The sequence below is a fragment of the Manihot esculenta genome, chromosome 8 (assembly GCF_001659605.2).
Source record: "Manihot esculenta cultivar AM560-2 chromosome 8, M.esculenta_v8, whole genome shotgun sequence".
Classification (NCBI taxonomy): domain Eukaryota; kingdom Viridiplantae; phylum Streptophyta; class Magnoliopsida; order Malpighiales; family Euphorbiaceae; genus Manihot; species Manihot esculenta.
The window spans coordinates 25,803,421-25,819,121 of NC_035168.2; positions in this window are offsets into that span (position 1 = coordinate 25,803,421).

Sequence of the window (15,701 nt, forward strand, 5' to 3'; positions counted from 1 at the left end):
ATTTTAAAAATCAACTTAATTTTAAATTTTAATTATTTTAATATTTTTAAAAATTGATTACAAGCATATATCCATAATTATAAAGAATTAAATATGATTTTACGTAATTTTATAAATTTTTGAAAGCAAACGTTATTTTATACTTATACTGATGTTTATATTTATACCAATAATGTTTAAAAATAATTTCATAAAATATAATATATAGAAATATAAAATTAGTATATATTAACAAATATTAGTTGATCTTAAATGTATAACTTTCAGAGATGTTTGGTTTTTTTAGAAAAAAAGAAAGAAAGAAAGAAAGATAAGAATTCCTTTTGTTAACTTATGTAGATGTCCTTAACTAGAAAGACTTTGATTTGAGTGATTTAGAATTTATATTCCAAAATTAAAGGGATGGATCCATTAAAAAATAAATTATAGAGAAATGTAGCAAAAGGGTCATCAATTGGATGCAGGAAACTTTCATCTTAAGCTTATTGCAATTTGAGCCTTACGATTTATTAATATCATTTCCATGTTAAAAATTTTCGATGATGAAAATGAAATTTTTTTTGTAGACAAAATAATTAATCATCTTAACTCAAAATTAAGAGCTTATTTTTCACAAAATAGTAGCTGAAATTGATATATATATACACTTAATTCTCCTGTGTATCATGATTAAATATTAATTATTACTTATAATAAAGTTTATATAAAAATTACCTAAGCTCTTTTTTTAAATAAGATTAAGGGTTCAATTTTCATAGAGTAAATACTCATCCGGAATATTTTACTACCTTTTAGTAGATTGACTTAATGCAAATAATATTTAATTCCTGCTCAATGGATTTGATCATAGTTGTGGTTATAAAAAAAAAAAAAAAAAAAAAAGAGAAATCTATATGAAAATTAATTGTTGTATTTAAAGCTTTTGCACCCTTAAATTTGTCATTGGGCTGGGTGAGTTATCCTATGCGGGATTGGTCTTGGACAAAGTTGTAAGCAAATCACATTTAATAAATTGTACCATATAAGAAATGGACAAAGTCAGGGTCCAATTTTTTTTTTTTTTTTTATAAGAACTTTAATTTTATTTATTTTAGAAAAATCCTTATTTATACACATATCAAAATAAAATTCTCAAGTTGATATATATTCAAGTTAAAGTAGTTGAGATTTAAGTTCAAATTCATATAAATAAATTTTTACAAGTTAAATTAATTTATTCTCATAAAATTCTGGATATGAGTTTTTAGATTTTTTTTTATATGAATAATCTAAATTATTAACCATACAAATAGTATTTGGTTTTACTCTATATTTAATAGTTTTTTAAATTTTAAATAATCTAACCCATTGTCTGTATATTCAAGTTTTTTTTATTTAAAATTATTTTTTTTAATTTAAATAGTTTATATGAAACCCATTAAATAATTTAACCATCAATCATAATTTTTTAAAAAAATTTAAAATTCATTTCCTAAATTTAAATAGTCTAATATATAATTTCAATTCTATTGATGGAGTTGAAAAGAGAGCTATGCTGTGATTGACTAACTTACAAAGGAGAGAACGTAAGATGATGGGTGCTCATGACAGCCACTCCGACGCTCAAGTCAGTAAACTGGAAAATAGGGCGAATATAGAATTTGAGAGTAGTTGTGTAAGAGAAGTACGTACCTTTGTGTCTATAATCATTAACTTTTATACTATAAGAAGATAGAGAGTTAATATGATATTTCATGAGAATCCAACGATGATGTGGCTGGTTATCCAATAAGGGATTTTACCAGCTAACAAGTTGGTGATCCCGCGATTATAGGTGTAATGGGCATATACTGGCTTGTGCCCGTTAACGATAATTTTATGCCGAGACTCGACTTCTTTAGGGGAGGATGAGTCTTGGTGAAGAACCGAGTATAACAGTGTATGGGTCTCCTTTTCTCGGGTGGGATCGAATATCTATCCACTTATCAGACCCTTGCCATGTGGTTCTATTTTGTGGTGATAACTCATGGCTCACTTTGGATGATTCTTGTGTAGTATCAGAGGTTTCCCCACTGGTCTTCGATTCTTTAGATTCGAAGGTGATGATATGTCTTTTCGATCTGGGGCACGTGGCATGATCATATTGGTTTTCCCTACTTGCATCTTTTTGCCTGCTTTTGCCTATAAATGATGATTGCCTCATTTCTCAAGGCGTATTCAAAACTTTGTCGGTTACTACCAATATTAGCAGAGGTCCTGACCAATCCTCTCCTCCATTTTTACTCCCTTGTTTATTTGCTTTCCTTTTTATAGGGGTACTTTTTTTTTCTTCTTCTTCTGGTAGAAATTCTTCCTTTGAATCTTCCTTCGACGGTCCCGTTCTCACTTTTGTGGATAGCTAGATTTGTGCGGATGATATCATCATGGTCTACGAAGAGTAGTTGAAGGCGGGTCTTCATGAAGGTGCAAAAGTGACAGAAAAGCATACTGTTCAGCTCTGTGTTTTGGCTGAGGACTGCAATTAGACTGGTTATGTTAAACTTATGAAGGGGCTTGGTGCTGGCCATAGTGTTAGCCTCTTTAATGGTTTTCAGTGCCAAGACTCTTGGGGAGGGGGTTAGATTGTGGAAGATTAATTCTGAGGGTCAGGCCAGGAGGACATCTGGAGAAATGGTTCCCTTCATAAGACTTTACCTGGATAGACATCTTTTTAGGGGATGAGGTAAGGTAGAATAGAGAGGGACAAACTGAGAAAAATCCCACCGAATGGGTCGCTACTAGTAATTTAATAGATGTAGACAGTACTAATGTAGTGGAGGCTTGGGAAGAGGACTTTCCTCTTCTCATGTGATTTTTTGTAATAAAAAAATATATTTTGCATACTTCATCATTATTCTCACCAGGTGTTTGTGCATTTCATATTTGTCCCGTACTCTCGTCCAGTCATCGCCACTAACAACTTATATAATCTTTTAACTGTTGGCTAAGGGGTTACCCCCAACCAACCCAAGAACCTAGTGATCCCCATTTTTGCACAAAAAAGGGGCTAAGGTAGGTTTACTTTAGCAGGGCTTAATGCTCAGTTTAATGATCATAAAATAATTTGGAGAATTTAAAACAGGATTGATACATAGACATGTGGCTTGGCAAACTCCCACCTTCTAAGCATGGAATGCCTTGGAGAAATTTTGCAATATGGGACTTAAACCCAGTCGGGCAGCTTGAGGCTTGGTCATAAGAATCACCTTAATAACTTTAATCTCTAACTGACACCTTCTTCTTTCTAGAACTAGTACTCACAAGTTCACCTGTTGGTTGCTAGCTCTGTTGCCTAGCGTAAGATGTTTTGTATTATGAGGCTAACACTCGTATTGGGGCCTGACGAAACACTCATTGTGGCCTAGTCATGAATGCTTTTTTTAGTAGGACTAACACCTAGTCTTGTGGCCTGGCGCAACCTGCCTTGTGGCCTTGCATGAGTGCCTTTTTTAGTGGGATCAATGCTCGAATTGTGGCCTGGAAAAACTCGCCTTGTGGCTTGGCATGAGTGTCTTTTTTAGTGGGACTAATACCCGATCTTTTGGTCTGGCAGAACTCACCTTGTGACTTGGTATGAGTGCCTTTTTTAGTGGGACCAACGTCCGAATTGTAACCTAGCAGAACCCACCTTGTCGGCTGGCATGAGTGCCTTTTTTAATAGGATTAACACCTGGATTGTAGCCTAGCAGAACTTGCCTTATGGCCTGGTATAAGATGCCTTGATTGGTGGGACTAACGCCCGGATTGTAGCTTGGCGGAACTTGCCTTGTGGCCTGGCATAAGATATCTTGATTTGTGGGACCAATGCCTAAATTATGGCCTAGCGGAACCTGCCTTGTCGCCCTCAATGAATGCTCCTTAATATTTCTTGAAGAAGGCAATTCCATCGTTCCTTATCACTGAAGAGCACATCATATGAAAAAACACCACGTTAACTGTTTATTGATAAAATTTTCTCAAATTACAAATATTTCAAAAATAGAAAATAACTCGACCATCTAGCTTGGCTAGCTTATAGGATCCCAGATGAATGACCTTCGAGATTCTAAATAGTCCTTTCCAGTTTTTGTCCAACTTACCAAACTCGGCATTACAGCTTGTTACATTTGTTCTTTAAGAACTAGGTCATCTATGTTAAAGTCCCATGGCCGGACCTTATTGTTGAATATTCTAAACTTTTTATTTCTATAGATTGCTATTTTCTCGTAGAAACTCAGCTTGATCCAAATTGAATTGCATTTCTTTGGAGTTTTCTGAAATCTCAAGGTGTTGTGACCTGAAACTGCTTACTTGAATTTCCATGGGGATGACTGCCTCAGACCCGTATACCAGAGAAAAAGGGGTTTCTCCTGTGGCTGTCCTTGAGGTTGTTCTGTATGCCCATAGTATGTAGGGCAATTCCTCAGACCGGTTGCCTCACATTTTTTAGTCCAAATAGCATCATCTTCTAGGAGAAAACTCCTTCATCTGTAATGAATGCATTCTTCTTTGCATTTTCGGGGTCCATCATGATTTGGTGGTAACATGAAATGGCATCAAAAAAGGAAGCACTGTATGACTCGAGGTTGAGTTTACTAACCTATCGATAGATGGTAATGAGTAATGATCTTTTGGACACTTTTTATTCAAGTCAGTGAAATACATGCATATTCTCCATGTACCATTGGCCTTCTTCACCAGGATCATATTAGCTAGCCATATGGGATACTGGACCTTCTTTGGAGTTTTCTGAAATCTCAAGGTATTGTGTCCTGAAACTGCTTACTTGAATTTCCATAGGGATGACTGCCTCAGACCCGTATACCAGAGAAAAAGGGGTTTCTCCTGTGGCTATCCTTGAGGTTGTTCTGTATGCCCATAGTATGTGGGGCAATTCCTCAGACCAGTTGCCTCACATTTTTTAGTCCAAATAGCATCATCTTCTAGGAGAAAACTCCTTCATCTGTAATGAACGCATTCTTCTTTGCATTTTCGGGGTCCATCATGATTTGGTGGTAACATGAAATGGCATCAAAATAGGAAATCACTGCATGACTCGAGGTTGAGTTTACTAACCTATCGATAGATGGTAATGAGTAATGATCTTTTGGACACTTTTTATTCAAGTCAGTGAAATACATGCATATTCTCCATGTACCATTGGCCTTCTTCACCAGGATCATATTAGCTAGCCATATGGGATACTGGACCTCCTTTATTAATCCGGTACTTAACGGCTTGTTAACCTCTTCTTTGATCACCTACTATGTAATGATCCGAAAATCGAACCACTACCGGCGCTAGGATTCAGATCAACTTAAGGTCTTTGGAACCCGTAGCAAGCCTACTATGCATCCTGTGTACCTGATAAAATCTCATACATGATCATACATTTTCATAAAAATTTTAAACTTTTCATGTACCAAGCTCGACCTGTGCATTTCTCATATACTGTATACATAAAACCCCATACTAGAGCCCTCATCAAATGCTCTAGTAGGGTCAACATCTCATACATCAAGCTTGGTTCAACATATATCATTATTAAAAACATTTACATAAAGATCATGTACAAAAGGGATTACAACTAACGTTAGGGCCAAGCACAATACTAATCCACAATACATTACATGTCCACTACTAATCTATTACATAAAACTTTACCCAAAACCTTGCTGACTCTCCTAGAGCTACCTGTGATCCTGCAAACCTGGGGGTTAGGGGAAAGGGGTGAGCTACTAAAGCCCAGTGAGCAGAACAGTAAAAACAATTTAATAACATATGCTTTCATGAAATGCATCACAACACAAACAATTCACATCACGGATGGACTTATCACCAGTAACCCTCTACATATCCAATGTGCCCGGCCCACAATGGGAGCTCCTCAGGACTTTCGCTTAACATAACATAACATATCCAACTGTGCCAGGGGCGTAGAATGGGCAACCCTAGTCTTTCCCTTACATCGTGCCAGGGGCGTAGAATGGGCAGCCCTGGTCTTCCATATCCGTATCATATCATAACCTGCTCGACGACTAGTGGGTCATCCAACATCCATCCACATCAACAATAAATTATGCAATGCATCATATTCGTGAATTCTAATGCAAGCAACATATTATATAACATGGCATTCATGATGCATGGACATGCTTAAAAGTTTAGTTACTTTTTAAAAAAATATAGTTCAGTTTTACTCACCTTTGGCTGACACTGGAACAGCTAACTCACTGCTGGCCTTCTCGGTTCCTCGGGTTTGATCCTACACAGGTGGACTCAAATGAGGGACCAAACCAACTCTAACATGACACTAAACATCTCCCCAAAAATCCCCTAAAACATCATAAAAGATGCATAGAAAACAGGCAAAGGAAGGCTGGACAGGGGACTTTCGGTGGCAGGTTCGGCGGCTGAAGGTCCCTACAGATCCGAAAGTCAGGCACTTTCGGGAGCAAGTTCGGTGGCCGAAAGCCTTCACAGACCTGAAAGTCACTAACCTTCGGGGGCATCACAATACATTACCTTCACGTCAAAAGGTTGGTGACTTTTTCAGGCAAGGATAAAGTGCAAAAAAAAAAAAAAAAAAAAAAAGAGGTAAAGCCTGAATAAAGTACTTCAAGGTAAAGGCAAGTCACTCTGAAAGCTAGAAAAAGTCTTAACAAAACAAACATGTGCATGTATGGTCTCTCTTGAGGAAAACAAATCCTAACCATGGTAAGCAAAGGAAAACAAGAAAAGAAGGTAAGTAACCTTGGTGCATATATTCTTCACTGCAATGATTTAAAATAGGTGTTTAGAGTAAGAACTTAAGTGGAAATAAGGATCTAGAGTAAGAGAGCTTATTTGACTATGTTTATTTGCTTGAGGACAAACAAAAGGCTAGGTATGGGGGTATTTGATAGAGCATAAATTAGTCCATGTTATGTTGATATTATCAATGATTATTTACATGATTTTTGCTTAATTTAGTGTTTTTGATATCATTTTGCAGAAAATGGTGTAAAAGCACATTTTGGAGAAAATCCCCCTAAAACTGCATTATTTGGAGCAAAAAAGAGCAAGCCTACCATGTTGGATTCAAGTCAAGTCAAATAAGGAAAGCATTTTGAAATTCAAATCTCCAAGATTCATATTCAAATTTTGAATTTCAAGATTCAGCTTATTAAGGAAGCCAAATCCAAAGATCACATGTTTCCCACTTCATGCCATGCACATTCAAAATTCAAAATGCAAAGGAAGGCTCCACCTTCCTTAAATGGCATGGGCAGCAAGGATGGTGTGAAGAGGCTCCTTGGGCAGCATCTTGAAGACTTTTGGGCAGCAAGCAAAGACCAAAGGCCCCACTCCTTGCACTTGGACACATGCACCACGTTTTTCCCTTCACACATGTGCATGGATGGCACATGTTGGACCAAAGGCATTTTGGGCAGCTCCTTGAAGACTTTTGGACAGCAAAGAAACCCTAGGCAGCCACTTAAGAACATTATAAAATCATCCTTAAGGGCTGCCGCACGAGAGGAGAACGAGGAAGACACTCCATCTCTACCATTCGGTCAAGGCTAGGCACAAGCTTCCTCTCCTCTCACCTTCGGGTTCCACCTTCTCTTTCTTTTCTATTTTCAGTTTTTGTTTCAGCCATGAGTGGCTGAAACCTTTTAATCTAGTTGAAGTTTGGTTGAAGTTTTAGTTGTTTAATGGATTGTGAGACTTGATCAAACATTGTTTAACTTTTGGTTGTTCAATATTCATGCAATTTCATACTTGATTTTCAATATTGCTTTGTTGTTTAGATCTACATTGATTCTTGATTGCAAAGTAATTATTTATTAGTTTGGATGATTTGAGTCCGTAATTGCTTGGATTGTTCTTACATAAGAACGCTTGGTGTAAAAATCAAGGAAGTTGCATGATCTAGCGTTATCTCCATACGTTTGGGTAGTTAGGATTGAATCTCTCTATTTCTTAATGCAATTGACAGTTGTTTGTTGCCTGAGGCCCAAAAACGTTCCTTGGCAACTTGTTGATTAGTAATTAATTAGAGGACGTTCCCTTATTAATTTAATAATAAGAAGAAGCAATGGAAGTGAGAATCTTATTCCATCTCCATTGACCAACCTGTTGATTCAACCAAAAGGATTTAAGTGTCTATGATCAATCCCAATAACTAAAGTGGATCCAATACTTCAACTAGAACTTTCTCATTATTGATTTCTCTTTATTTTATTATTTGCTTTCCATTATTATTCTCAATATTAGTTTACTACAATCAATCTCAAACCCCCCTTTTTACTTTTATTGTCAATTTATCTTGTTTTCAGTTTTCTTCTCTTTCAGTTTTTATTTTATTTCAGTTTATTATCTTGGTCTCAATACGAAAAATAGGTAAGTTCTCAATTTCCTGTGGATTCGATCCTTTCACCACTGTCTACAAGTGTAAATTTGTTGATAACCAAAAATGTTATTTTTGACCGGTTTCGACAATCGCAATCAACTGGATATCTGCTTATCAGACTCTTGCCACGTGGTCCTATTTTATAGCGATAATTCATGGTTCACTTTGTGCAATTCTTGTGTAGCACATTACATATAAATAAAAATAAATATTTAACAATAAAAAATGGTGTATAAAATTAATGCATTATAAATGTTTTGAAAAAAAAAAAAGGATACTGAAGGTGAAATCTTGAATTTGAAATAGAAAATGAGAAGGTTACACATAATTGCTATAAAAATAATATTTGAATTGAGATTTTATTTATAAAAGAATTAATATCGGTCTCTTAATTTTTAAAATATTTATTAGTTTATCTATTCATAAAAATAAAATTGTTTAGTCCATTTGAAAAAAAAAAACTAGTAGCGTGCTTATTTTAAACAAGTGATGAGTTATGATGAAGCTTGAAATTTAAGTTACGAGGTGAAGATCTTATAAAAAATTGTATTGTCTTTTTACTTCATCCTGGTCTTAGCTTCCCATATTCTGTGCTTATACATGTTTTTCATATTGTTTCATCAAAAGCAAAAGCTTAATATAGATAGCCATTTTTAATTTGCAAAAGTATCACCACCACCACCACAATATTGTCTGTTAGTTTTAATTATTTTACACGTAGATATTATCAAATAGCAGCCTTGATGAGAAATATGAAATTTTTTTTTAAAGAAAATTAGTATTTTTTAAATTATATAAATTTAATAAGCAAGCAACAAATCCGTGAATATTGAAACTTGAATATCTAGAGTATTTTAATAGAAAAACGAGATCCTTTCTTTTAGTCAATAAAAAGGGTTTTTTTAGGTCTTGGATGAAAGGAATGGACTAAAATTAACAGTATGATAGGAAGGAGAAAAACTCAAGCTTTGCTCCTCAAAACATGCCAAGGGAATATTGTGGATGTAAGATAAGAAAAAAAAAATGCTATTCTTTTTTATCTCTTTTCTATAAAAGTAGTATAAATCAATTATGAACATGGCAAACATACTATGGCAGAACCGCTAGATAGTATTAGAGATCCTTAATAAAGAATACTCTTCTGAGCATTAGGGCTTGAGATCCCTCTAAGCGTTTAGCTTCCTCCTTTTCATCAAAAAGAGAAAAGAAACATGTAACTTGAATGGCCTATGCATAACCATTTAATAGACTTTAAGAATAATGAGCTAAAATATTAGTTCATTGATCAATGAATTATTTTTCTCTCTTCTCACATAAATCTCAAAAGCTATTTGGGTCTTTTCTCGCCATAAATTTCTTTGTATATTTATGGGAAAAAGAAGTAACACTCTCTTCTCTTTACTCTCTGCTCACTATAAGAAATGTTAATATTCTTTTTTTTTTTTAAGTTGCATGAAAAAATATTAATTATTTATAATTTAACTTTTAGTTAATTATGTCATCTACAAATAGAGGTTCTGCGATCTTGTAACTTATAATCTTCATTGAGATAAGTGGAGAAAATAGAAAAAATAAAATAAAAGAATTTTTTATTAAGTAAAAAAAATTATTGAAAAAAAAAATGGAAATTTACCATGTGTTTTGTATTTATATGTAATAGGAAGTTTTTGTGAAAAATGTTTACATTTGAAATTATTAGCAGTTTATATTTGTAGTAAAATAGATGTATAGATATTGAGTTAGAAATATGAAAGACAATATTTAAATTGTACTAGTGTGAATAATTTAATGAAGTAATTAGTTGGCATAAAAATTATATATATTAAAAGAAAGTATACATATGATATAAAGTAAAAATTGTTTTCAAGCTGTACAAAATAAAATAAAATAAAATTTAATAGATATTAAAATATTAATTGACGTTCATCGAGAAAGATACTATAAATTACCATCAGTTACAATCAAAATAAATTAATTTAAAATTATAGATGGTATAAAACTAAATTATACATATTGATTTATTTTAATTTTATTATGCATTTTTAACTCATTAAGAAATTTTTAATTTTATAATTAGTGATCCAAAATGATTTACGAACTCTTACAATAAAATAGAATTACGTGATAAGTATTTGATAAATCGGTATTCCATCCATATGAGAAAATAAAAATTCAAAAACTATTACACCTTCTTTTTTACTAAGTTCATCTTTTCTTGAGGAGGTTGGTCTCAACATAAAGTCATTGTTAATAAATACAAGTCAGTATATTCCTGTAATGTCTGTAATTGCAAGATCATTGACCAATTAGCCGGCAAACTCTTATATCAAATAACCGGTCACATCATTACTAGATTTTTCAGAAAACGCTACATTAACTTTATTATTTTATAGTATAAAAATCAACGATCATAGAAATAAAAGGAGTTAACTCTTTTGTATAATTACTCACAAGTTCTACATTCATACTATTTTTTAATTCACTAATTTAAGTATCAGAATGGCTGCCATAGACGTCAATATCCTTACATTTTTTTTTTTTAGAGTTAGCCAATCATCATACAGCTCTATTTTCAGCTGCATCAATTAGTATAAATTTATTGATTTTAAATGTGTATACAATTAATTATAGTAACACTATGAAAAAATTGTATTTATTAATATAAAAATATATATCTAAATATGTCGTTTGATTCGTTGTTATTTTCAATATTATAAATAAAATAATAACGCTATTTATTATGTGGGTAATCATTTAACGATATAATATTTGTGTTGGTAAATGTAAATATTGTGTCGAATACGGTTATTAAAATCAGACAAAACTGAATAGTCGAAATCTATATTTCTCTTGGTGCTAATCAATCTGATAATTATTAAACTGAAATTCAAATACTTTAAATTAATTTTTTTAAATCAAACTACTTTATGTTTAATTTTAAAAAAAAATTATTGTGTTGTTGGTGAGACTTAATTCCTAGAAACTTCTAGAGTGATTTATATATATTTTACTATCTGAATTATCTTAAATATTTATAATATTATTACAATTAATATATATATAATTTATGTTTATATAAATATTTATTAATATACAACCAGCGATTATAAACACAAAAATACAATTTAAATAAACATATATAACTTTTTTCAATTAAATTAAATTATTATATTTTTTTTATTTTTTTATGGAGAAAATATGCCATTTAATTATATGCTAGTTAAATTTTAAATCAATCTCAATTAAATTTTAAACTCTTAATCTTTTACCTTCACATACATTTCAAAATATTAATAATGGTATACAATCAATTGTTTCGGTTTTAAATCAAATCAAATTGAAATAAAATTTTCAGCTTTAAGCGAATTAAACTTTAAAATTAAATTCAACCAAATTTAATTTTTTTATTTAAAATTAAATTAAATTGTAATAATTAAAAGCTAAATAACTGGTATTTTATGAAAGGAATCACAATTATAAGTAAATCCAATCAAATTAAAAAATTGAATTAGACAAAAACTGATTTTTTTTAAATAAATTAAAATCAAAATGATTTATAAAAAATCAAATTGATATATAAAAAATTAAATCGATTAACTAAACATGAATCGAGCTATAAATAAAACAATCAAATTAAATTGATTCATTTAAAATATAATGACATAATTTATTAAGTATCAGTACTTAATTAAAATTTTTCAAAACTTACATCGTAAAATTTTTTATATTTACATTTATATTTTGCATCGGACGATTTTTATCGAGAGAAAACTATATGCCGACACATATTTTAATTTGTACTAAAAAATATTTAATACTTATATAATTTGCTGACACTTATATATTATGTTAGTAAATTTATGTTGTGATAGCTGTATTTTGTTGTATATATTTTTTTCTTAACTATAAGTATCCCAGACGACTGGATTAATACTAAATTTTTGATTGCATTGAATTGACTCATTAAGAATTAGAGTACTCCAACAATTATTTATTTTATATATAATAATAAAACTCTTAATCTCATTTAAAAAATAAAGTGTTGAATTATTTCATTCAATTTCTATTGGAATATGTTGCGTCTATGTTATTTTCTTATAATAGTTGTTGCATTACATATTATTTAAATCCATTTAATTTTTATCTATCTTTACTAAGTTATCTTACAAAATATTTACAAATATTTTTAGCAAGTCAATATATTATATTCTGGTTACTTGGTCAATTTAATTGTTCAAAATAGTTATCAGAAAAAAAACCCATTTTATGCTTTAGAGACAATTATACTATTGAGGATGAAGAATGATATATATAAATATTATGAGATTGATCAAAGCTATTTCTAATTTTTTCCTTTTTGTTGATAGAAGATTGAAAATTGTTATCAAGTATTAACTTAAAATATAATTTATTTGTGAACTTATAAAATCTCCTGAGATTCCGATTTCTTTTAAAATATAATTTTTTAAAATTAAAAAAAATAAATTATTTCATTTTAAATAAAATAATTAATAGAAAAAATCAAGTAAATCAAATTTTTATAAAATTTTTAATTTAATCAGAAGAAATATAAAAGCATACATGCATGCAAAATGCAATATTTATCGAGGAGATTTAAATAAAGGCAAATATACAATTTGTAATTTGATAATTTCACGGCATGCTTATCGGTCTCAAAATCACTAAAAATAATTTATTTAAATTTAATAAATATAAATTACATATAGAATAAATAAAATAAAATTTTACAAGAAATTGACACTAAAAATTATCTCCAATCAATAATTTAAAAAATAAAAATAAAAATGAGGTTTTAATAAAGAGTGAAATTAAATAAAAAAGTAAGACAATTAAGATAAGCAATAATTAATAGAAAATCTATATAAATAAATTTCAGTTAAATATTAGGATCCGTTTTGGTTGTAAGCACTAATTATTGAAGTAAAAATATTTTTATTCATTTCAATAAATTAATTTTAGTTATGGAAGATGCTTCTGACCACTAATATCTCCACAAGTGTAAATTAATTAGAAAAAATTCGCTAATTATCCTAATCAATAACAACTCAAGGAACGTTTATCGGATTTAATTTATTAACTGCCTTAAGAATTAGAAAGACACAATTCTAATCAACAAACCAAATCGCGTGGTGAGTTTAAGTTAGATTATACAATTTTTTAATGGGTTACACTAATTGTTATATATTGTTAAATAACTCAAGCAATTTCGGACTCAAATATCCAAACTAACAATATATTACCTTAAAAATATGAACACAAACCCTATTAATCAATCAACAAAGTAATAATAATAATAATAATAATAACTGAAATTGCATAAATATTAGAACAATAAAGATGAACAATAATGCTTAAATCTCATAATCTATGACGAAACTAAAATATCAACTTATCTTCAACTAGAACTAAAGATATTAGCCACACATGACTAAAAAAAACACAAAAAGGAGGAAAGGAGTTCGGCCAGAAGAGATAATGTGGGATGCTGCTGTAAAAAAGGATGCTTAAATAGCAAAACCCTAGAAAAATCATCTTGAAATTTCTTCCTAATAAAGTTTGATTTAAATATTTTTAGTGAAATAATCTTTTTGATTTGTTTCCTAGAGAGAGTAGAGATTTTCTGATTTTTTGGAGAAAAATATCGTAAGATCTAAACTCACAGTGCTTTAAATAGGAGAATCCTAATTTTTCCACGTCAGATATACTTTTGTTACTGTTCAAAGACTTGCCTAAAGACTTGGGCAAGTCTTCGGTCATCTCTGTTTAATCATTATACATAATCAAACTTCTTTTCGCTTTTATTTCAAACTTCTTTTCGCTTTGATTTCAACTCATCTTTGCTATCATTTGCATTTCTATATAAAATTCATAAAATAAATAAATAATATTCATATCTCATTTGATCAAATATTTAATTAAAATATATATTGAATATATGCGCTATGATACTTCATGCTTAACAAATACAATCTCTAAAGAGAAAATATGAACTAATATAGTTATTTTCATGTTGAATGTTGCATAGTTATCATAAGATAAATACAAATAGTTTAGGATGGAAGTTAATCATAGAGTTAGATCACTATATACACTCAACCAATTCATAATCATTATATATGTTAAAATCATGATAAATTTTATTGACAAATGTGTAGTTATACTCTAATAAATTGTTATTAGCTAAATATACACAGAGAGGCTCTCCCTCCCTATCTTTGCTTTTCTGCCTAAGGGGTTAGCCCTTGCTTCTGTGCCATTCATCAGCCTTCCTCTGCTCCTTCCAGGAAGGAAAAGTCGACTTTCCCCTCCCGGTCAGTGGGTCTACTCTTCCCTTGTTCAAAGTATAAATAGTTCTTTTATTTTTGGTTGTTTTATTTGGGCAAATCTGAGCTTATGTTGAGAGAGTGTTCTTTTACTAATTTGGCCCTGAGTTTTCTAGTGTTTCTTTCTTTTCGTTTTGTTTGATCTCTTTTCTAGTACATGCAAGTTCTCACTGGACATCTAGGAGAAGCTTCAACTCACAGAGTGAGGCGCTTCAGCTTGTGGTTTTTATAGATGAGGTTAGCCTGAGGTTCTTCTTCGGCCTTTGTCTTGTCATCCCTTTAGACTTTTGTATCCCTCCTCTTTTTCTTTATGCTTTGTGAGCTTCTTTGAGTGAGAAGAGCTCAAATTTGAGGCTTCATTGTTTATCTTCAGTCAGTGGGAAGTGTAGATAGCAGTGTTGCTGGAGGTGGCTTACGAGATCAAGATTGATTTAGAAGGTGCAAGTGAGTTAGTTGAAGAGTTTTATCTCCCCTGCTCCTCATCATCAAGATCAATTTGACCATCTTCTGCCGGCTTCTTCTTGCATGCGAACTTTTCGGTGGTCTAGCCTTTAAGTTTTCTTGGTTGCCCAACCTGATTCCTATGTTCTCCATCTTCCATCTTTGCCAAGAAATCTGTGTGAAGTTGGCTTCTCTAGCGGCTGGCGGTTACTCATTCTAGAGGCGATGCCTTGTACGACTTGTTGGTTGCAGTACTCGTCAAGTGTAGTCGGATTATCTACCCGATTCTTTTAGGTTTTCTTAGGCCTTTGTACGTAGAGCCTATTATATGGTTAAATTGGGCTCTTTATTGTAGCTTTTGGGCTAGCCTACGATGTATTTATGCAGCCTTTTAAAACTTTAATGAAATATTTATCTTTGATAAAAAAAAATATTAGCCAAATATATAAATGTTACCGGATAATAATTTTCTAAATAACTGAGAGGATTGTCGTTTAACAGATGGAGAAGATATGATGGTTTTA